Consider the following 15,660-nt stretch of genomic DNA (forward strand, 5'->3'; position numbering starts at 1 on the left):
AATCGATCAACAAGAACTTTTATATTATGTTACTGCTGCTATGGAACCCTTCATGGGCGATTACGTCTCGCACTTGGCCGATTTTAATTTTATCTATATCTAAAATAAAAGACTGAAGTCTTTTATTTTATAAGACTTTCTCTCTTCCAAGACCATGGCTCACTTAGAGCCATGCCCCATTGCTCAGTCGCGCTCCGTCGTTTTGACGTCCGTCGACAGACAACGTAGGATTACATAGAAATTGTATGAAGTCAACGCACGTCTGTGTCCAAACCTAGAAAACAAAGGAGCCACGACACCCGTGCATGCCATGGTTCTAACTCATAGTGGCTTATCAAATCCACATCGAAAGACCAGAAGGATGCTATAGAAAATGCTATTCTTCAATGCTAAATGCTGTATCCATGGTCTAATACAGTCCTCATTATCTTAGCTGAGATTCCTTTTCGAGTGTGTATATTGCTAACACTGGTGTCAGATTTTATTCAAGTGACCTTCAGGCATCTGTCATGATTTTTACGAACACCTACCGCGATCTAGTTACAATTTATAAATTCTTTAACAGATAACTTGTTTATTGTCAACTCATCCTCAATAGACGAATGAAGTAATTATCAGAGTCATTATATGTTCGTTAAAAATATTCACATACGACCTACGTCTGGAATTATCAGGTAGCCGTTAACAATTCAAACACCTCAAAAACTTGAAATTGTATTGCTGTTGAAATGTAGCTGAAACTTTCAGCCAGATGATGATCACTGTCGTCAATTTTATTATCCACGTGTCTGAAAACTTTCACGTGTTTCATCGTTGTTATTATTTATAGATACATAATATACTTAGAAACGGTTGTGGTGTAATGGTTAAGATGCCCGCCTGAGTTTGTATACCAATCTGACTTTTGTATAGTACTTTTCATCGACCACCACTTGCTTCCGGTGAAGGAAAACATCGTGAGGAAACCTGCACACTGGTTGATTATTATTAACTTCTGTGTGAAATGGAGAAGGCAATGGCGAACCACTCCATTAATAATGCCAAGAAAGTTGTTGCGTGTGTTTCATTCCACGTAATGACCACGACTCTCAGCCATGAGGAATACGACTATGAAGAATACACTTCACCTGCTTGTGAAGAAATTTCAAGATTAAATAATATAACAACGTACTCGAATGTAACGTGTTACATTGTAATTATATTATGTAGATCTTACATATATACAGGGCTACGAGGCGCGGAGTGAATGAGAAAAATGAAAATAAAAATAAATAAATAATTCGCTTTCTCTTTCTTAACAAATCATAAATATAAATCTATTAGGACAAATCACACAGATTTAGCCCCAAAGTAATTTCGAGACTTGTGTTACGGGATACTAACTCAACGACACTATATTATGTAACAAATACATATATATATATATATATATATATATATATATATATATATATATATATATATATATATATATATATATATATATATATATATATATATATATATATATATATATATAAACATCCAAGATTCGGGTCAGCTATAAAAGGATCATTTTCCATCATGATCCGACCGGGGATTGAACCCGGGACCTCTCGGGGTTCAGAGGCAAGCACTTTACCACTGCGCCACCGAGGTCATCAAATCATCATATGCAGATCCATGTTTTAATTCAATTATCTTATATTATATTATTATATATTGTAATTACATAGAATATGACGTGAAAAAGTGCCTGTGAAGGTCTAATTTCTGAATAAATGATTTGATTTGATATCACGTTTTACTTCAAACCATTTGAGATCAATCGTGAAACCTGAAATGCTTTAAACATTTTCGCGCTTGTTATAAATAAACTATACTATCTATTTATTTACAATAATTAAACAACTAAATTGAAGATAAACAATATTAATATAACAAATTAATGCTTAAACTAAACTAGTGATATAAGTCAGAATATTAATTTGTATAGCCCCTTACATCACAGAGTTTTGTCAAAGAAAACGTTATGTTTTTGTTTACAGTTCAAAACAACTTTTGACGGAGTGGGACTAAATTGAGTTAAAAGGGAGTAAAGTACAAGGAAACTTCGATTTTATTGTTCGCCGAGCCTTTGGTTCCATTGAATCGTCGCTTTGATCGCCCATGATAGGGGCATGTTATTTAAAATAATTTTTGGTTTATTTTGAAAAAGAAAAACGTAATATTTCTATATATTTTTATCATAAATAAGTGGCGAGTTATCCTATGAACAATATCGATGTTGCCCGCAGCTTGGCTCGCATGGGAATTTTGAGATAAAATATAGCCTATAGCAATCTTGGATTATGTACCTTTTAATGGTGAAAGAATTTTTGAAATCGGTTCGGTAGTTTCGGAGATTACCCGCCTCAAACATAAATACTCACAAACCTCTTTATAATAATAGTAAGTGAAAATTGAGCTATTGGATACATCACCCAAAATGACAGACAAAGAATATTGATTCATTCAATATAACATAGTTTATTATATTTAACATAAGGCACCTGATTGGACTTTCACACCTACCTACCGCGTCTAGTCACATACACACTAGTGAATCTAAATTGTCAACCTGTGTGCAGGTTACCTCACGATTTTTCTTTTACCGGATCAGTGAAATTTTGGAACGAAAATTAGATGAAAAAAATGTTAAAACAAAAAAACGCTCGGCTCTCTTAATTTGCACCACCAATGGTTTACATCTGCGCCACTCTTCAGGAAATAAGGGCCAACACACGTCGTCGCCATGCGAATAAATTGGGCGTTTTAATAAATTCAGGCACAGGTGTCTTGGCCCTAACGCAAACATCTTTGTATCATATTTGTGTTCGGATTATGAGTGTGATGAAACGGATGAACGGGGAAAGCACGACATTTTGCGTGTTCCAAATTGTAAATTATTTTTGTGTTTTTATTTATTTAAAATTTATTTACCAACATGATATAGTGTGGAGTTGATGCTAAAAGCATTCACTACACGAGTCGATCTTAAAGAAAAACTAAAAAGGTTTTTTTAGACATGTATTTAATTTTTCAGTGTTGGATCGTCTTTTGTTTATTGAAATAAAAAGTTAAACATTATTTCGAATAGTACATCCCAATGAAAATCACTGAGACTATTTAAGTATTTAAATCAATGTACGGTTTTTAATAGCCATTAAAATGAGGATTATACTAGTTATCCGCCGCTAACTTAGTAGACCTCGCGAACACAATCAATTTTTACAAAATTGTGAATATTTTAAAAACGGCTTAACCGATTCTGTTGCCCCACGAACTTAAAAATTTTATTGGCAGATCCTACATACCGTTTCAATTTCATAAAAATAGGACCAACGGTTCGAAAGTTACCACGTTACAAACATACACACAAAAATGTATTTTTGCCCCAAGTTGAATTGTACAGCTCGCTCGGCCAAATATGTACTGTAGCTATATGTGCTGGTTCAAGAGATACTATATCAATTTCAAAACATAAACATATAGAAAAGTAATGTACAATATAATAAACAAATATAACATCAATATTTAAAACTAGCGGTTCGCCCCCGGCTTCGCTCGGGTAATACCATAATAATACCGTAACGTATCACTGAACTCGACCTACATTCTCATTACAGGTTCCCAAACATCACGACTGACCTACATCCAATATTGATTTACCATTGAATATAGATAATTCGATCGATGTGCTGAAAAGTGTCTACCCGGGAATCTTTCCCCTATGACATGGAATAAATTTCCTATTCAAGTTATTCCCACCATCTACATAAAGTTCTCGCTTTCCCTTACGGGCTTCGAAGTTTGCCAGTTGAAGGTCAATAGATCATAATTTAGGGGAGAAATCGTATTTGCCATGACATCATAATATGTACTGAGAGAAATGGATCGCTGTTTTTCCGTCAGTCCACGTTTCTAGGATATAGGAGATGGAATATATTGTTATAAAGTATTATATGTCTAAACTTGGGCTTTATTTTGTGGACATCGAAATAGGAAGAAGATAAAGTTTATAAAAATAAATAAATATATTGGGACAATCACACAGATTGAGCTAGCCCCAAAGTAAGTTCGAAGCTTCTGTTATGAGATACTAACTCAACGATACTATATTTTATAACAAATACATATATAGATAAACATCCAAGACCCGGGCCAATCAGAAAAAGATCATTTTCCATCATGACCCGACCGGTTATCGAACCCGGGACCTCACAGTTCAGTGGCAAGAACTTTACCACTGCGCCACCGAGGTCGTGGTAAAATATTATATGCCTAGGTTGAATTTCAGTCTTGTTTCAATTGAACTGTCTGAAAAAGGTTGTTGGCGGAAATGTCAATTAACTGGAGTTGTTTTATTGATAACTATTGCGTCGTCCCGGCTACGTACGGGTAAAACCATAATGTCTTTAAAAAATTACAAAAATTGGCCTTACTCCTGATGGTTTCATCTATCTCTGTGTCAAATGTCATCGAAATCTGTTCAGTAATTTGAGTTTATATATTACAAACAAAAATAAAAATCTAATCTCTTTATAACATTAGTATGTATTATGAATTAGTATGTATTTAGATGCATATAAAATATTTTAGTCTTTTATATAAGCAAGTTTTACTAAATCAACTCAGGTAACAACACATTTATATTATTCAAGATACGAGACTTGTCAGCTTGATGATAGGTGTTTTGTTAGATTGAGTGTTTATTTATGTTGTTGTGTGTATGTGTTTATTTATGGTGTTAAGTGTCCTGTATTATATAAGGTTTCATATGACAAATGTAGAAGAAAGAAATAAAATTATAAAGTAATAAATAAGTAATTGACTTTGAACCGAGAGGTCCCGGGTTCGAAACCCGGTCGGGTCATGATGGAAAATGATCTTTTTCTGATTGGCCCGGGTCTTGGATGTCTATCTATATATGTATATGTTATAAAATATAGTATCGTTGAGCTAGTGTCCCATAATATAAGTCTAGAACTTACTTTGGGGCTAGCTCAATCTGTGTGATTTGTCCTAATATAATATAAGAGGTATGGGTGCTGGAGGCGCATGGAGAGAATTAATTGGACTGATAAGAAAACAAATGAAGAAGTACTAGACAAGTTCAAAGAGAGAAGAACGTTATTGAAAGCAATAGATACAGAAGGGGAACGATGTCTGGCCACCTTATACGACACGACAACTTTATGAAATATCTGATTGAAGGAAAAATCGAAGCAAGAAGAGGAAAAGGAAAGCCAAGAAGGGCATTGCTAGATGAAATAAAAGAGAAGGCGGAGCTCGTGTCGTATAGGGAGGTGAAATCAATGGCTGCGGACAGAATTAGATGGAAAATGCTCCACCGACAAGAACATAGTTCATAAATTAATTGATGATGGTTATATAAGTATTATAATGATGAATATCAGTAAGGAGGATGACCTAGACATGTCGAATAAATTTACATTTATTTTCTTCATCCTACTTACTTATAAATGTAAATTTATTTGACATCTCTTGGTCATTAAACTAGTATAAGCGTTTTGCTTTGTATACACCCTGGTTCAGAGTAGGAGAGGCTGGTAATCTGTCATACAGGTTTGCCTAGTACAGACACCAGTCTCTCACATAGATCGTTATTTTGTAACTGCATGGTTCACCTTATTCCTTATTTTTTAAATATGTAATTCTATGTGAGAGAAGAAAAATAAAGATTATTATTATTATATATTTGTATCTCCTTTTGGGATTCACGGATGAACTGAGAATGGGCTATTGCAAAGAGTTCGGTCACCTGCCATAATCATGATAACTGACTATTCAGTGGCAGATGGTGACTCGCCGCTCACTGGATGGGCCCCTCAAATCAGTTGCCTCAAATTATTATTATTATACTTTTATAAATGTTTTCTCCTTTTTTAAATAAAAATAAAAAATAAAAAAGGGTACCTCATTATTATTATTATTCTATTTACTGATATTCCTCATTTAATACTTGTTTATTATTTCATAATTTTATTTCTTTCTTCTTTATTTGACACGTGAAACATTATAATACAAAAAAAAACTACAGAATATTGATTTAGGAAACAGAATTTCTAACGAAATCACAAACAGAAAACGATAATTAATCAAATAAATGTAGCCTATATAAAGGTAAATGTAACATACTAATATAGAAACTCATGTCCGACCAGCTATATCAATAATGTTTCCTATTTATTACGGTGACTCGCGATTAGGCCAGCTTTATGTAAGCGACAAACTTTGGCTAGTGGATAAAATAGCGAATATAGTTCTTTGGAGTTACTTTAGTTTATCGAGTCATAAAGTTGTAGTGTTGGAAGGAATCTCTTCATTAATTCTTTCCATCTCTCATCTTCACGCATTCCCGGTTGTATTCGAGGCTGTGACGTCTCGGACCCCGAGATCAATGTAAAAAAAAAAATACACCTAACAATTTTGAAGACACGCTTGGCTTGACGTCAACCGTCCTTGGTTATCCCTTAGTCGTCTAGTACGACATCCATGGAGTGATCTTATTCCAGGGCGGAACCACACGCCATATATCCCTAGCCCCGTGTTTGGACTCACTTTGCTTTTTTACCCGTTCTCTGAAACTAAAAAGAATTATAATTCTTATTACGTCCATAGGCGTTAAGTGTCCTGCAAAAGGTTACGAAGTCCTAAAGTACCTATTTTAAGAAATATTTTCCGGGGGTTATTTTGGCATTTTTCAAAGAATTCGTTTCATTTGATTGAAGTTATTATATCTAATCAATTTCCAGCCAAATGTTACAATGAATGTGCACCATAAAACAATTAAATATATCAAAAGGCGTTACAAAGCACGCAATTTAAATGACAATTGTATCTCAAATGTCTTTACGAATTTACACGAGAATCGCGGCACTGTGGCTAGGGTTACCACCGTTAAGTTTCACGAATTCATATGAAAGAAAACCAAACATCGAACAAAAAAATAATACCTGCATGGATTTTATTGATCCTTTTCATTATTCAATCTTTTGTATTGGTTCATTCGTACAACCGCCGTATCGTTCATTCCGTTCACCTCGCTCACTTCGTTCAGAGATTGTTGGTTTTCGTATCATCACTTTTCTCACTGTGTTAGGTGTCAAACGTATTGATTTCCAAGCGATATTTAAAAGGAAATAATAATTTCAGTTTCCATAAATTCATAGTTTAACTTCAAGCCCCAACCTTTTTATTCAATTGACGATCATATCCGCGTTCCAAAACCCTTGTCAAAAGATAAATATTTAAAAAAAAACTAAAGACGATTCAATGTATATGCAGTGATATATAGCTGTCAATCATAATTATTAAGCTTTTTAAATTAATTTCCGAGAAATCTTTATTTAGTGCAGTAAGTTGCCATATACCTAGATAAATAAATAAATATATTAGTACAAATCACACAGATTGAGCTAGCCCCAAAGTAAGTTCGGGACTTGTGTTACGGGATACTAAGTCAACGATACTATATTTTATAACGAATACATATATAGATAAACATCCAAGACCCTGGCCAATCAGAAAAAGATCAGTTTCCATCATGATTCGGCCGGGGATCGAACCCAGGAGCTCTCGATTCAGAGGCAAGCATTTTATCGCCACCGAGGTCGTCAAATGATAAATTAGATTTTATAAACCATAGATTTTAAAAGCAAGGATAAGACTTTGCCCTGCAGTGAGACGCCGGCTAAGAGAAAAATTAATCGATGTACCTAATTTTTTTTTTTTGGAGATGGAATGAATTTTTTTAATAGGTTAGTGGGGACCCTAACAACTCGCTTAATTTAATATAGCAATTGTTATTATAATTTTCTGTCATTTTCTGCCTTTATTTCATTTGCATTTAAATGATGGATTTATTTGAACTCCTTTGCAGATATTTTAATATCAATTAAATTTGCCATTCACTTTGACGTACAAACTGACAGGACAGTAAAGACAGAGTTATATTTTGATCATAGAAATGAAATTGATTTCAGGGAGTGATTGAAATTGTATTTAATTAATTAAATAAATCCAACAAGAATAAAGCAAATAAATAACTTATCCTATTTGTATTCGGCATGTGGTTCCACAGCGAATTCGAATGGGATAAGGCCTGTGTGGCCTTAGAAAGCGACATATGTGGATATCGTACGAGGCAATAGCATTCCCAAGGAAGATTGACGTCATGCAGTCGGCCCATTGTACATGTAAACCTTTCTTAATCACACTATCTAATGCCGAAAACCGTACAAAAATCTGTTCGATTGTTTTTGACTTTCCCGCGTTCATACAGACAGACGCGACGGGATTTATTTTTATAACATGTAAGGATGTTAAAACCAATTAAGTAAATGTCGAAAATAAAATAGAATATCCTTGAAATTTTCATTGTTTTCCCATTCAATTTGCAATTTAAATATAATCAATTGGTGAGTAAACGAACAGAGGAAACATATTATGATTTCCTCTCAGCAGTGGTCGTTCCGAAATGCTTGCAGTTTGTAGCTTTGGTAAACATCATTTAATTTAGAATATTATGTGAAAAAGTGCCTGTGAAGGCCTAATTTCTGAATAAATGATTTCATTTTGATTTTGGTTTTGAGAAGTGTGAACAGGTTTTTACGGATACAATGGAATGAAAATTAGAAAGGTCCTACATTTTTTTTTCTTTAATTTTTTTTCTCTCTCTTTCATATTCACGTATTCTCGGTGTATGAAGACATCTGCGTTTGAAGATTTCACTCTGATTTTTTACCTGTCAATAGCCACAATCCTTTTTGGCTATGCTATTGTTTCCTATCAGCTGTGAGTACTTTCTTAATTATGAACTGCCTTGTGACAGCCACGGGAGGAAAGGTATACTATTTTAGAATGAAAACTAACCGCATCTAAAAACATCAAGTTTTATACTAATTAAATCATTTTTATAAACTCCAGCGTTTGATTGTCCGTATCAGTATGATCTAAATTTCTTGATAGGTCATACTGACAAGAAGTTGACGACCTCGATGGCGCAGTGGTAAAGTGCTTGCCTCTGAACCGAGAGGTCCCGGGTTCGATCCCCAGTCGGGTCATGATGGAAAATGATCTTTTTCTGATTCTGGGTCTTGGATGTTTATCTATATATGTATTTGTTATAAAATATAATATCGTTGAGTTAGTATCCCATAACACAAGTCTCGAACTTACTTTGGGGCTAGCTCAATCTGTGTGATTTGTTCATACATTATTTATTTATTTATTTATTTATAAGTTTTTTTGTTCTATTGACTAAGTGATCTATAAATTTCATTGACAATTTTCATGTTGTCTTTTTTTATAACACATTTATATTTAGCACATTAACTTTATCATTGTTGCATTAATTTTATTCTTTTGTTAGGTTCATTAAATGTTGTTCTTGACTATAATTCCGACAAACACGTGAACGCCCTTCATGAGAAAGCTATATTTCACGCAAGTGTCTGTATCCAATATTACCCTTAACAAAGTGCGTATCAATCAAACACACCCTCGTCATCATACGGGCATTCGATATGACTTAGGTTAATTATGACAAATCAACTAGTTTGCAGCGAACTTATTAGACTATGCAATTATTTTCTATAAATAATTTAAACCCAAACACCTCCAATGTTACAAAACTGTAAATAAATTCACTATTTTACATGCAATCATAAACTTTGTGTTTACACAAATTTTGACTACGAGTTTGATCACTCATGACTGAGAGTCGTGGTCATTTTATTTAAATGAATTCAGTGATTTTTGCCTTCACCCTTCAACAATAGTTGTTAAATCATCACATAGAGTGCAGTAATGTTAATGTTAATATCCATATCAAAAGAAAAATACCGCTAATTCAGACAACGACAACTTTTATTCACACGACGATCAACAAAGTCATGTGATGTAACTAGTATCCGATCCACATTACGCGCGGTCTAGTAAACATGACATCAATGAACTTACAAACACAATGGGGAAGTTACTGAATTAAATCAGATACGATTAACATTCCGCTAGTTCTAATAATTCGATAATTTTAGAATGTGGGTTCACTCAGCTTCGTTGATGTTTGGGATAAAAGTATTTCATTTAGACCGTTAGATTATCAGTCTATTTTTTCTTTCGTTAGCACTCGATCGCAATCATAACATGTTTCCAAACATTTTATACCTTCTGATCATTTTCACTTTTACTGTGTATCAATCTTACATCTACTATTATAAAGAGGTAAGCGTTTGTATGTTTGAGACGGGTAATCTCCGAAAGTACCGAACCGATTTCAAAAATTATTTCACCATTAAAAAAGTATATTAACTAAGTCGCCCTATTCGTCCAGAGTAGTCTACTATTTGATAATTTGAGAATATGAGTCTGCTAGCTTCATTGATGTTTGGGATAAAAGTATTTCGTTAAGTCCATTTGGTATATAATCTTTTTTTCATCAGCACTGGATAACAATCATAATATGTTTCCGTTTATACTATATACCTTTTGACCATTTACTTTATTATGTACTTACACTGTTATATAACTGAGAAACAATGTTAAGCCCTTCTGGCATGATAACGACACGATAAAAATGTTTAATCGGGGAGCTTATGGAATATTTTAATTTGGTAAACTGCAAGACAACATAATAAGATAGAATTATGTTGATGCTTTGTTTTTAAATCATTTTGGGATTAAATCAACAATAATCGGATCTCATATTTGGCTATATTAATTTTGTAATAAATGTATATAATTCTGTTCAAACATTAAAGTGTAATTATGTAAAAAACTTCTAAAGTATGGATTTAAAATATTACTTAGTGTAATTAAGGCTATTTTGTATCTTATTTCAATGTTAACATGGCCATAGTTGGCTTAATCTGTATTCTATCATAAGAAATTCAAATAATATTGTGTATTCCGGTACAAAGGAAACATATTCAGGAAAAGATGAAAGAAAAACACCAACGCGTACAATAGTGAGTGAAACGGAAAATTCTCGGGAAAATGGTGACGGCTACGAATTTCCGCGAGGAAATATGAAAATATTTTTGTTACTATTTCAGATGATACGGGAGGTTTTAAATCTCTCATTTTGATATAAACGTGGATAGAATAATGTTTTCAGTTATTTTTGAATTTGGAACAAGAAGCTGTACGTCTATTTTGTAACCGTTATGACATTTGTATGATTTGGAATGAATAAACCTAATAGAAATGTCAAATTTGTTTTAAAATATAATCTCTGTTATGAGCGAACTGGCAATAAATATTTTATGTTTTCTTTTTCTTTTAGAGTAGCAATGGCTATTTATATTTTTAAAATTATATGTGGCCTTGTCACTTACCTCATCGTGGTTCTCTATAGAATAATAAATAAAATAATTATATTAGGACAAATGACACAGATTGAGCTTGCCCTAAAGTAAATTCGAGACTTGTGTTGCGGGATACTAACTCAACGACACTATATTTTATAACAAATACATATATAGATAAACATCCAAGACCCTGTACACTGTACCACTGCGCCACCGAGGTCGTCAAATGATAAATTAGATCGAAAATGAAGAGTTATTTATTTATTGCTTCCGGAGTGAGGCGATCGGATTAAAAAAAAATTTTACTGAAGTCGCGTGGGCAACCAGTCTCTAATTCGTCATTTAATCATTTTCCCGGTTCCTTTCTCAGCCGTTGAGCGTTGGAGCCCAGGATCAACTAACAAGCTTCCTTAAAGTCTAGCTAAATATGCCCTTTGCAAATGTTCCTTATAGGTAAGGAATTGGAATAAATTGGTTTATGTCTATACATACGAGTATAACCAATCTATTCCAATTTGTTCCATTCGACTTCATTCCTTTGTATACAAATTCTAAGAAACACAATAAGAGCGATATTTTTAAAGCGAAAGTTCAATATATATTTTTACTAGGAACAATTCGAACAGAGCGCTGTTCAACAAATCCATAAGCTTTATGAAATTTCGATTCTGAATTCGAATTCGTCTCGTGGGTGAAATCTCATGAAACGCAATCAATATAACGTTTACAGTTCGATTCCCAAGAAACCGATTCAATATGTTACATGTGTAACATTGAGGGATATCTTCAAACCGTTAATTTCTTAGAAAATGTCGAATTGAATTCTCTTTGGACGTATCTAAAATTTACTCTTATATTAGGAGTCTTATTATTTAACCCCTAAAGGCTATAATGATATTTATGTGTGTGTAACTTTTATGTTTACCTATTTATAGCTCACAAAAGTATAAGAATATTTTGATTTTTTATTATTAACCCCCGACGCAAAAAGAGTGTATCCGTATATATGTCTGTGTCGTAGCTCCTAAACGGATGAACCGATTTTCGTCTAGTTTTTTTTTTTGTTTCAAAGATAATTTTTTCCCGAGAGTTCTTAGCCATGTTTCATGAAAATCAAAAGTTATAGCGAAATGAATATTGAAAGTTGAGTTTTTTTATTTTTTATTGTCTAACAAATAAACTTGGGGATTGTTAATTTACTTGATTATTAATAATTTTAGCAACAAATTATCTGTCAAGATATTTTTTTAAAATCTTAGTATTAGTTATTAATTCGTTTTAATAATAAGGCTCTTGCCAATTATAGATTTAAATGGATGGAGCGTGTCAAGGATAGTATGAACAGAAAAGGAGTATCAATGGATATGGCCAAATGACAGGACGAAATGGAAGGAACTACATACTGTGCCGACCCCACATGAGTGGGATAAAGTCCAGAAGAACACACTAGTGAACTTAACTGTCAACCAGTGAGCAGGTTTACTCACGATGTTTTCCTTCAAGCAAGCAAGTGTTTTTGAAAACTACTATATAATATGAGTCAGATTGGTATATAGAATAAATAAATTAGGACAAATCACACAGATTGAGCTAGCCCCAAAGTAAGTTTGAGACTTGTGTTATGGGATACTAACTCAACGATACTATATTTTATAACAAATACATATATAGATATACATCCACCACCCAGGCCAATCAGGAAAAGATCATTTTCCGTCATAACCCGACCGGGGATCGAACCCGGGACCTTACGGTTCAGAGGCAAGCACTTTACCACTGCGCCACCGAGGTCGTCATAAGAATAGAAAGGTAATAACCAAATGTATTATTGTAGATTTAATGAGATTGCATTCCTTAATCCAAAATTATTAATTCACAACATATTTGAGTGGAAGGAATAGGATATTTTTGGACGTGATTAATTATAAATTTCAAAGGTCTCGACATCAAAGATTCAACTTTCGGCCTTTTTACCGTTAATGTGTTATGTAATTTCATGTTAGTAGAAAGGAAATGTTTGTTAATTTGACCTCATTATAGAAGGAATATCAATTTTATAATAATAATTCGCAAGTTATATGTTTCTAGAAAATCATGTTTGTATTATTTTCATCTTTGCCTTTTCGGCTGTGGCCTTATAAACCTTAAAGTTTTTGAGTGTTTGATTCTCAAATGTTTATATCCGTTGCGACTGGCACTTAATCGCCTCCTACGACATCCAGAGAGGATATGGAGTGGTCCTATTTAAAGGCCGAACCGCAAAATCTACATTTTGTATTGTTTTAAAATAAATTTTGGAATTATAAAATAAAAATGATCATAATTAATTTCTTGATTTTCTAACAATTAAAGATTTTGGTGTTATGTTCACTTATACAGATTTTTTTCTGTCGCTAGATGGCGGTAGGTAGTCGTAAAAAGTCACGTCGGATGCCTTTAGGCGACTTGATATAATCTGACACCAGTGTAAGCAACACACTAGTGTCAGATTATATAACAAACAATAACACACTCGATTATGATGATGACTGATTTTTTTTATTTCATCTGATTGCATAATATATTATTGATTTAAATGTGTTTGTGACCACACACAGGGATGCTTGGAAGAATTTTAGGGGAAGTTTTACCCAGTGGGACATCACATGCTAAGAAAAAAATACAAGTGATTTTTTCGGCAATTCGCTCTGCCCTGTACCGGATATTATGGGTGTTTCGCATATTTTTGCAAGCAATAAAATGTAACTTATTTTTATTTTCAATGTTCCCCGCTCATTTTCCAGTTTCGCTTCAATATATGTAAGATAAATATCCGTTTGCAGTCTGATGATTAAAAATATGGTGATATGTGCGAATCTCCATCGCTACGGTTTACATAACAATAATGTAAGAGTTTTGTTAAATTGGAGAGTTTTTTTGGGACTTTTAAAATGCCCATACACGGAGTACACTATTTAGTCTAGAGTAATAGTTAAGACGCCCGTCTATGGATCGAAAGGTCCCAGGTTCGAGTCCTACTCGTGCCACATGAGTTGATATACCAATCTGACTTATGTATAGTAGTTTTCATCGTACACCACTTGTTTCCGGTAAAGAAAAACATCGTGAGGAAACCTGCACACTGGTTGATTATTAACTTGTGTGTGAAATGGAGAAGGCAATGGCAAACCACTCCATTAATAATGCCAAGTAAGTTGTTGTTTGTGTTTCATTCCACGTAACAACCACGACACTCAGCCATGAGGAATACGAGTATGAAGATATAGTGCAAGTGTTAACATAAAAGCACCTTGATATAATTTAGTTCGGAAATTCTCGCATCTTTAAACATCGAGTAATTATAAAAAACACTCGACTTGGACATTATCAAGCACGTGAGATAAAATACGAACGAGTTCAGCCCTTTGCGAGTAATTCGAAAATAATGATATCTAGAACATCATAAATTCCCAGGGTAGAGTAAAACACCCTTTTTTTACCTCAATATTTTATAAAGCACATAGGGTTTTGTATGTCTTTAAGTTACCTTTTTGTGACATTTCAAACATCCATTCCATATATCACTTAGCACTAAAGTTTCACCAACACAGGACTAAATACATATTTAATTTTATTTAAAATTAGTACGTAGTCTAGTATCGTAGGAATTTGATATAATCGCGCAACGATGTGTCCGCTCTCACGGAATGGCGCGAGGCTACTGAAAAATATTTCAACCAGTATCCTAATATTCCGACCCTCCATATTGAATGTGGGCTGAAAGAGCTTAAGAATTAGTGCGCGACTGTTTTCAGAGATGGCGCTGTTATTAGATATTCTGACTTTTCAGTTAACGAAGAGCTTTGCAATGACGGGCGTCGACGTACGTCGAATCTCCGTAAAATTTCTGCATTGTCTTCAACAGACGTTAAAATGACGGAGCAATGGGGCATAGCTCTTCTGGAAGACGTTAAATTATTTGATTATTATAAAATACCCTGTTGTTTATAGTATTTTTTTTATTTACCTAAATTTTTGCCAAAATTTTGATGCTTTATAATTACCTATTAATAAAGAATATTTATCTTTGGGTGAAAACAATATATTTATTACCTATACCTATCAGAATTCAGTTGAGTAGACACATATTTCATAAAAAAATATGGTTAAATCAATATCTAACAAACAATTCAATTTAAAATTACCATTTTAAATGTATTCTGTCTGCAAAAAAACAAACAAAGAGAAAAATGTAAATTGTATGATAAGCAATGGTTTAAAGAATACCTATTGAGGAAAATCGGACAAGCGCAAGACGCACTTAAAA

The 15,660-nt window shown here is 33.5% G+C and overlaps 1 protein-coding gene across 2 annotated transcripts in view; it reads right to left on the reverse strand.

The window, feature by feature from the left end:
- LOC128670198 (neuroligin-4, Y-linked-like) overlaps positions 1-15,021 on the reverse strand; it is a 76,092-nt gene extending 61,071 nt beyond the window's left edge. For both annotated transcript variants that reach the window (XM_053745670.2, XM_053745669.2), the window contains exon 1: positions 14,881-15,021. The gene's annotated coding sequence lies outside the window, so the exon portion shown is untranslated. The remainder of the gene's footprint in view (positions 1-14,880) is intronic.
- Positions 15,022-15,660: the final 639 nt, after the last annotated feature.

This window comes from Plodia interpunctella, chromosome 5 (assembly GCF_027563975.2).
Source record: "Plodia interpunctella isolate USDA-ARS_2022_Savannah chromosome 5, ilPloInte3.2, whole genome shotgun sequence".
Classification (NCBI taxonomy): domain Eukaryota; kingdom Metazoa; phylum Arthropoda; class Insecta; order Lepidoptera; family Pyralidae; genus Plodia; species Plodia interpunctella.